The sequence below is a fragment of the Ranitomeya imitator genome, chromosome 9 (genome assembly GCF_032444005.1).
Source record: "Ranitomeya imitator isolate aRanImi1 chromosome 9, aRanImi1.pri, whole genome shotgun sequence".
Classification (NCBI taxonomy): Eukaryota; Metazoa; Chordata; class Amphibia; order Anura; family Dendrobatidae; genus Ranitomeya; species Ranitomeya imitator.
Window position 1 is genome coordinate 97,582,440 of NC_091290.1, and position 9,247 is coordinate 97,591,686.

Sequence of the window (9,247 nt, forward strand, 5' to 3'; positions counted from 1 at the left end):
GCAACTAATGTGTGACTTTTCATCTTTTTCTGCCATTTGGCTAAAATTGAGACATCAGCTCGGGACGTCTGGCGTTTAGTTCCTCTTTTACGTCTGGCAAGCATGGAGTCCGGAAAGTCACAAGACATTGTTTGGTTTGCGGCAGCCCTTTTAGGCAATTGATTATAGTGTATATATTAGCTGTGAGTATATATGAAAGGGAGATCTAGATGAAAAATATATATTTCCATCAAAATCCCCCCTTAGATATCACTTGCCCTGATCCTAAACTCCTGTCCCAAAGCGCTGGAACTCTTTTGTACTGCCGGTGAGCTGATGCATGCCTAGTACACACGCCCCCCCTACCAACTTTCGCAAACGAGCAGTCAGGAGATCTGTCCCTAATGGGGGTTCATAGAATAGCAATCATGGTCTCATATTCGACAGCATGCGTGGTCAGAGGTGTGTATTCTTGGTCAGGCAGGAAATAAATTTTTCCAGACAGGTGATGCATCCATAGCAGTGAGTGGAATCAGAGTTGTGTCATGAAGCGCTCGGAGAGGAAAGACCCGCGCATGCGCACAACCACCCCCGGATTGCCCGGCGAGCTAATGAACTGAAAAGGTCCCAGATAACGCCATAGGCATCCAAAATAGCCCCAATAGAGGAGAAATAGGATAAAATATTTATCAAGAGTCATAACAAAGTAGACTACGAACCAGAGACTCCATACCAATATGTATAAATATATATAATTGCAAGGATATACAAACCAATCAAGTATATCCCACAATAGAGAACCCAACACATTATATAAAGTGCAAAGTGAGCTATAGATATACTATTACGTATATGGTGAAATATATGATATTTCCTAAAGTGCATGTGTATATGAATAGAAAGATAAAGTGCATACAATATAGGACTAAAAAGTCCCCGAAATGGAAATTTGCATGGAGAATAGATCCATATAACGACCTATTAAAGTGTATGGTGTAAATGGATAAACCAATTAATATGAAGTGCATAGTAATGTAAATCACATGGTGTAAAATATGTGAAAGAATTAATCTCTATAGAGAGAAATAGCTAAAGAGTGCCATAGCTATGCTAACCTAAAAACCAGTGCATACTATATCACAGAAACCAAACAGTGACAGAAAGAATAAGATTTATTAAAAGCGATAATAAAAAGTACTGTGTTGGGAAACTCATATTAAACATATGGACTAAAAAAACCCGTGTAAAATGTACCTATAAAGAACTTATATGCATGAACATATATATATACAAATAATAGTCCTGCCTATGATAATATAGTCACCAGCCCTCATGTTAATATACCGCAATCCCACATCTCCATATACATATCTATGACAATGTTGTTATAATAAATTCTAATGTCGTTTCCAGGTAAACTCTCCAGACAAGGCCGGCCATGCAGATCCCAAAATCTTCTTCCAAACAGCAACGAGAAAAGGAATGGACCGTAAGTATATACTAAAAAAAAACATAAAAAGCAAAATGAGAATATATCTACAAAACACACATATAAAAATCTAAAATCACCCTAACCCTTAAAAAATACCTCATCAAGTTATACCTATATAATGTGATGCTATAAAAATGCTGAGAACCCCAAATTTTCATTCAAACCATTAGGACTGAGAGTACCTAAACGAAAAATCCATTTGCTTTCCGTCTGGGCAAGAATTCTGGCCAAATCTCCCCCTCGAATGCCTAGATTAACTTGATCTATAGCTTTGATTACTAAACCCCTCGCATTACTACCATGATAGAATTTAAAATGCCGCGCGATGGGTTTCAGGGGCACATCATCTTTCGCATCTTTGGCTTTTAGGATATCCCTAACATGTTCTCTCGTCCTTACCTTTAGTTCCCTTGTTGTAAGTCCGATATATATTTTCCCACAGGGACATTGTGCATGATATACAACTCCTTGAGAGCTACAGTTTAGATGTTTGCGGATTTCAAATTCTCTGGATCCATCAAAATTGCAGAAGCTAGTAGCCTTAGTATGATTACCACACCCCTTGCACATTCCACAAGGGAAAAAACCGGGTCTGCCCATATTCCTCTCTCCTTTTTTCCGCTCATAATGACTGTGAACCAAAGTATCTTTGAGGTTAGCAGATCTTTTTGCAACAAAGGATGGGCGATCCGGTAAGATCTGTCGTAGAGTAGAGTCAACCTGTAACACTTTCCAATGTTTCAGAATAATGTCCTGTAGTTCCTTCCACTTGTTATTATAGGTTGAGATGAAACGTATTCCTTCTGAGTGGTTATGTTTTTCAATAGAGGCAGAATCTTTATACAGCAGTTGATCCCGTGCGGTCTTGGATGCCCTGAGATATCCCCTATTTATCATCCTTTTGCTGTAACCCCTTTCGGTAAACCTTCTTGTGAGATCCATCGATTGTTTTTCAAATTTCAACTCGTCTGAACAAATTCTCCGAGCCCGGAGAAATTGCCCCACCGGAATACCACGGACTGTAGAGATGGGATGGGAGGAATCTGCGTAGAGAAAAGAATTGGTTGATGTGGATTTCCTAAAAATATCAGTATTCACCACACCATTGGAATCTACCCCAATCTTGATATCTAGGAAGTCAATTTCCCTTCCATATTTAAAGGATAACCTGATGTTCTTGGTGTTGTTATTTAGATGTTGCATCATACGTTCAAGGCCCTCCAAGGGACCTTCCCATATGAACAGAACATCATCGATGTATCTCATCCAGTTGTGAATATAGCCGATTTCTTGATTGCTATCATCTTGGAAAACCTCCTTCTCCCAAGCTCCCAAAAACAAATTTGCATACGAGGGGGCACATGAGGCCCCCATCGCAGTCCCTTGCCGCTGCAGAAAAATCCGATTGTTAAACGTAAAAATATTGTGGGTCAATAAAAATTCCAATAGGGCTAAGATTAATTCTACCATATCCACCTCCAAAGAACCTGTACCAAGAAAAAATCGTGCTGCCTCCAAGCCATCCTGATGTCGTATGGATGTATAGAGTGACTCTACGTCGGCAGTTACAAAAAACATATTCTCCTCCAGACATAAATGGTCCAGACGTTGTAATGCCGACGTAGTATCTTTAATGTATGATGGCAGGGTAGTTACTAGCGGCTTAAGGAAATGATCAATAATGTTCCCAATCACCTCGCAGAGTCCTCCATTACCTGCCACGATGGGACGACCCGGGGGATCCAATTCATTTTTGTGGATTTTAGGTATTAGATAAAGGGTTGGAAGTCTAGGGTGACTGTCCCGGATCTGTTCCACCAATTTCTTAGTGATCAGACCTTTACACAAAGCTTTTTCCAAAATTTCAGCCAATTCTTCCTGAAAAGAGGACATAGGATTAAAAGATAATAGCCGATAACAATTAGGGTCATTCAGCATTTTATTCGCTTGTTTCTCATATTGGCTGGTTGGCCAGATTACCAAATTTCCCCCTTTGTCAGCGGGTTTGAATACTACGTCATCCCACATCTGCATTTCCTTTAAGGCCAACCACTCAGATTTAGTGAGATTGGATTTACCACCATGTTTCCGGGCCAAATTCTCTATATCTTGTGTCACTAATTTGGTAAAAATCTCTACTGCAGGGCAGAGATTCAATGCCGGATGCTTCCATATTTTCCTCTTCCAGGGAAATCAGGGCCTCCAAGGCCTCTTCTTCAACTGCTGTAGAAACCGAATCCTTCTCAATCTTTGAAGCATGTAATTTTTTCAGTACTAACTTCCTTGCAAACAAGTGGGTATCTTTTATCGATGTGAACGGGTCTAAATTATTGGAAGGAGAAAAGGTTAGTCCACGTTGTAACACATCCATCTGTTCCTTAGTCAAGACATGTTTTGATAAATTAATCACCTGATAACGGTCTCTTGGTCTACCACCTTTTTGTGCCTTTTGAAACATATCAGGAAATTTTTTCTTTTTCTCCGTTCCTTTGGGTAAAGGGTCCCGCCCCCCCTCTGCATCACTTGTAGATGCCGTACTTCCCACCTCTGAGGCATAGGATCTATCAGACAATGTCCTGATTCTACCTCTAGTACCACCTTTTATTCCTTTTAGTTGCCATCTGAAGATTTTATTAGAATCATAATCTTCCACATCCCGTTGGTATTTCTTAGATTTTTCCTGGCTAATTTTCTCTTCCCATTTTTGAGCATCTACTTCTAAATCCTTGGACCATTTGTTAAATTGATCAGTACTCATATCCTTAGCCAGAGAAACTGAAATGGATTCCAATTCTTTATCCAATTCTAACAATGAAGAAGCATTGTTTTCAATTAGGATCTGAATAAATTCTAGGGAGCATTTAGACGCTGCTGTTATCCATCTGGTGACCAATTCTTTCTCTCCCAATTCATACGTGGGGTATAGTTGAACTCTCAGTCCTCTAGGGACTATTTTTTTATCCAAATAATTTTCCAATGTGATTTTGTTCCACCATATTTTAGTTTTGCGTTGTAAAATATGTCTATATTTATATACCAAATCCTTTAATTCTTGAGAGGTATTCTGCGAAACTGCTGGGGCATTCCTAGAAAAAATGTCTGTAGCCTTTAACCGCCAGGCATTTTCTCTGGCTTTCAAATCCATACTGTACGGACAATCTGTTATAAAAACAGCAAATAATAGTATTATCAAAAAAGTCCAATTGAATAACATATGGTACTTCCCAACTATATATGCATAAACCACTAGATAGCAGCAATTCCCTGACATCTGAAAAGAAGCCGACCAAAAAAGATGATGATAAAATAAATATTTATTACAGAAAAAAATAATACAAACAATACACAAACAAAAAAGAGAAAGCTACAACAAATTATCCTGGAAATACCCCATGGGAAGGCGGGGAGGATCACAACCAGCAGATACCAAATATACCAAATACAACAGACCACCTCAATAGCTATATAAACTACAGGTGCCGAAAGCATCCATATAATATCCAGTGCTCTAGCCAAAAGGCAGTCCTATCCACATTCCAGACCCAGCCTAATAAAACCTGTATACGGAATACATATAAATAACCAGCAAGCAAGGAAAAAGGCTATAAATAATTACCGATGGTATGCTAGATGAGAAGCGTCCTCCCACGTCACTGTCCCAGCGCCCCGACGCGCGTTTCGCCCTGGCTTCTTCCGGGGGCGTGTCTATACCCAGGTAGAGTGATCTTACATACTCCCCCACAACCAATCCCATGCTGCCGCCCTGTCACATGATAACACTGACGTATTGATCACCGGAGTCCGAGAGTGGTCGGACGGCGCATGCGCTAGTAACCTCTAATCCGGATGAATAAGCGCTTACAGACGTCCGCCTGGTGGGCCGCAAGCATGTGTCATGAATAGTCTTTTCCATTACATCCCTCTGGACAGCACCATGGAGGTCGTCCTTCCTTGACCTATAGCGGGACAGGATCACAGAGAGGTGAAAAGGACCCTCCCACCTCCACTCTCCAGTGTTTTTCCTGTCCCTACAGGGACTGTTGTATGAGAGGTTGCTCCTAGAGCGAAGATAGCCTGTGGACGTCTACAACTTTCTCTTCCCCCTGTCAAGCGGTCCGTGGCCGACACCTCACTGGGTAGAGGTCCCTCAGCCATCAGTGCTGTACCAGATGAACTCAGGGTTCGGGGGTCTCAGCCTTCCCTTTCCCTGGTCAGACCGACCGTGGCCGACTTATCTTTGAGAGGTTCCTCAGCCAACAGCCAGCCTGTGCAATGGGCTCAGGAGAATCGCGTGGCATGTCCAATCCTTCCCCCTGTCAAGCAGACCAGGGTGGAAACTCCCCAGTGGGGAGTCCCTCAGCCCCAGAGACCAGTCGAGCGGACGGGCTCCTGGGTAGAGCAGCTTCCTCCCGGTGGGGGGCTCTCGGCTCGGACGCCGGCCCGCAACACACTGCTACTTCCGGAAGTTGTGTGGAGAAGGCCGTTGCGCTTCTGGTGACGTCAGAGCGGGGTGCTGGGACATAAGGTTGGCGTGCGTTCCACAGTGGAACGCGGAAGGGAGCATGGGAGAGGAAATCATTGGCAGCAATGCAGCATTCCTGACGGGACTCCTCTTCCTTCCATGCTAGGCTCTCGGCGTTACCAGCTCCCCCTGTCTTCTAGCAGGTATGGAGCCAGCACAGGTTAGTGCATGGTGGAATGTTGCATTGATGGCCTAGGCATCTGGGCTGTCTCTAGTCTCATGCCTTTGTGCCAAAGCTGTACGTGGAACCCATGTGCACAGGTATGTTTCCACATATATGCCGCTAGGCCTTGGACCTTTAGGCCATTTGTCCGGGCTACATCTAATGACTGGACTTCAGTTAGTTGCATGTCTTGTCTGCACAGAGCCTTATGATTGGGCTTCAGAGTGACTTTTTGGATACATGTTTTCCATTTTTTGGTTCAATAAACAAGTGTTTCACTTTTCTTTGCATCTTAACTACTCCATCCATAGGAGGACACAAGGTGTTAATTCAGCACATTGTCTCCATGAAGACTGCCCTCCAGCTGCCGCTCATTAATTAGCTCCTTCGGGTGGAGTCAGTCTGACAAATGAGATGTACTGTTCAGAGTGGAGATTTATCTGGAACTCTGATAGATTGCTCTTTTGCTTAAAAGTGTAAGTCTGGTCTTTTGTTTGGCACCTTCAGGCATGGCCTAGTCCCTCTGTGCATCTCTTTGCATGATACTGCTTCTATGCATCATATTGAGTGCCTCTGTGCATCATATTGCAACATAGTGCCTCTATGCATCATATTGGTGGCCTCTGTGCATCACACTGCATCATAGTGCCTCTATGTACATATTGAGTGCCTCTGTGCATCATACTACATCATAGTGTCTCTATGCATCATATTGAGTGTATGTGGCATCATACAGCATAGTGTTTCATAGGGACTTTGTGCATCATATTGCTTCATAGTTCCTATATGCATCATAGTGCTTCATAGTGACTTTGTGCTTCATATTGCATCATATTGCTTCATGGTTCATATATGCATCATAGCGCTTCATAGTGAGTTTGGGCTTCATATTGTTTCATTATTCCTATATGCATCATAGTGCTTCATATTGCCTTTATGCATCATATTGCATCATACTGCTTCATGGTTCCTATGTGCATAATAGCGCTTCATAGGAACTTCGTGCATCATATTACATCGTATTGCTTCATGGTTCCTGTATGCATCATAGCGCTTCATATTGCCTTTGTGCATTATATTACAGCATATTGCTTCATAGTTCCTATATGCATCATAGCGCTTCGTAGTTACTTCATGCATCATATTGCATCATATTGCTTTATAGTTCCTATATGCATCATTAGCGCTTCATAGTTACTTCATGCATCATATTGCTTCATTATTCCTGTATGCATCATATTGCTTCATTGTTCCTATATGCATCATATTGCTTCATTGTTCCTAAATGCATCATAGCACTTCTGTTATGATCTGGTGGCCTAGGAGCAGCATGAGACTGACTGTGGAGAAGGTGGTCCCTGTACTGACCGCAAACCCTGAACCTAGCAGCGCAACTAAAAGTAGCCGTGGGGGGTACCTGACACTCCCTAGACCCCTCGGCACAGCCTAAGATCTAACTTCCCCTAAAGACAGAAACAGGAAACCTATCTTGCCTTAGAGAAAATCCCCAAAGGATAGATAGCCCCCCACAAATATTGACGGTGAGAGGAGAGGGAAATAACATACGCAGAAATGAAATCAGATTTTAGCATAGGAGGCCATACTAGCTAAAAAGAAAGAATAGAACAGAGTACTATGCGGTCAGTATAAAAACACTAGAAAATATCCACCACAGAAAATACGAATCACCACATCTGACTAAAGACATGGGGGGTATATCTGCATCTCCAGAGACACAGCTTAGCTGCAAAAAATCCTTCACAGACAAAGCTGAACAAGACAAAAACATGAATATGCACAAAGCTATAAGGTCCACAGCAGGTGGACAGCAAAAACAAAGCCAGGACTTATCTTTGTAGAAAAGCACAGCAAACTGGAGAGACCAGCAGGGAAGTGAATCCTTCAAAAACAATGGACAACTGGCAGGGACTAAAGAGTCCAGCAAGGCTATATACCCCAGTGAGTTTTGCAATTAGTAGATACACCTGTCCAATCCTGCAGTCCAGTCACAACTGCATTACCCTCTACAACCACCGGAGGGAGCCCAAAAGCTGAATTCACAACAGTACCCCCCCCCCTTGAGGAGAGGTCACCGAACCCTCACCAGAGCCCCCAGGCCGATCAGGATGAGCCCGATGAAAGGTACGAACCAAATCAGCGGCATGACATCAGACATCAGAGGCAGAAACCCAAGAATTATCCTCCTGGCCATAACCCTTCCATTTGACAAGGTACTGAAGCTTCCGCCTCGAAAAACGAGAATCCAAAATCTTCTCAACCACATATTCCAACTCCCCAAAACGTTGAGCGTCCTCCTGAGACAACACCAAATTGTCCACCACATGAGCCCAAATCTGCTGCAACCTGTCGACCACAGAATCCACACCAGGAAGGTCAGAAGGCTCAACCTGCCCAGAAGAAAAACGAGGATGAAAACCAAAATTACAAAAAAAAGGCGAAACCAAAGTAGCCGAACTAGCCCGATTATTAAGGGCAAACTCGGCCAATGGCAAAAAAGCCACCCAATCATCCTGATCAGCAGACACAAAGCATCTCAAATAGGTCTCCAAGGTCTGATTAGTTCGCTCAGTCTGGCCATTTGTCTGAGGATGAAATGCAGAAGAAAAAGACAAATCAATGCCCAGCTTGGCACAAAAGGCCCGCCAAAACCTAGAAACAAACTGGGAACCTCTGTCGGACACAGTATTCTCCGGAATACCATGCAAACGTACCACATGCTGAAAAAACAACGGAACCAAATCAGAAGAAGAAGGCAATTTAGGCAAAGGCACCAAATGAACTATCTTAGAAAATCGGTCACAGACATCCCAGATAAACGACATTCTTTGGGAAACCGGAAGATCGGAAATAAAATCCATAGAAATATGTGTCCAGGGCCTCTCGGGGACCGGTAATGGCAAAAGCAACCCACTAGCGCGGGAAAAGCAAGGCTTAGCCCGCGCACAAATCCCACAGGACTGCACAAAAGAACACACATCCCGCGACAAAGAAGGCCACCAAAAGGACCTACCAACCAAATCTCTGGTACCAAAAATCCCAGGATGGCCAGCCAACACAGAACAATGAACCT

General features: G+C 43.0%; 1 long non-coding RNA gene across 1 annotated transcript; it reads right to left on the minus strand.

Moving 5' to 3' along the window:
• Window positions 1-960: 960 nt before the first annotated feature.
• Window positions 961-3,324, minus strand: LOC138649407 (uncharacterized). The gene is made up of 3 exons (XR_011315306.1): window positions 3,187-3,324; window positions 1,871-2,514; window positions 961-1,479 (listed from the first exon to the last, which is right to left on the minus strand). It is a non-coding gene; the product is annotated as an uncharacterized lncRNA (long non-coding RNA).
• Window positions 3,325-9,247: the final 5,923 nt, after the last annotated feature.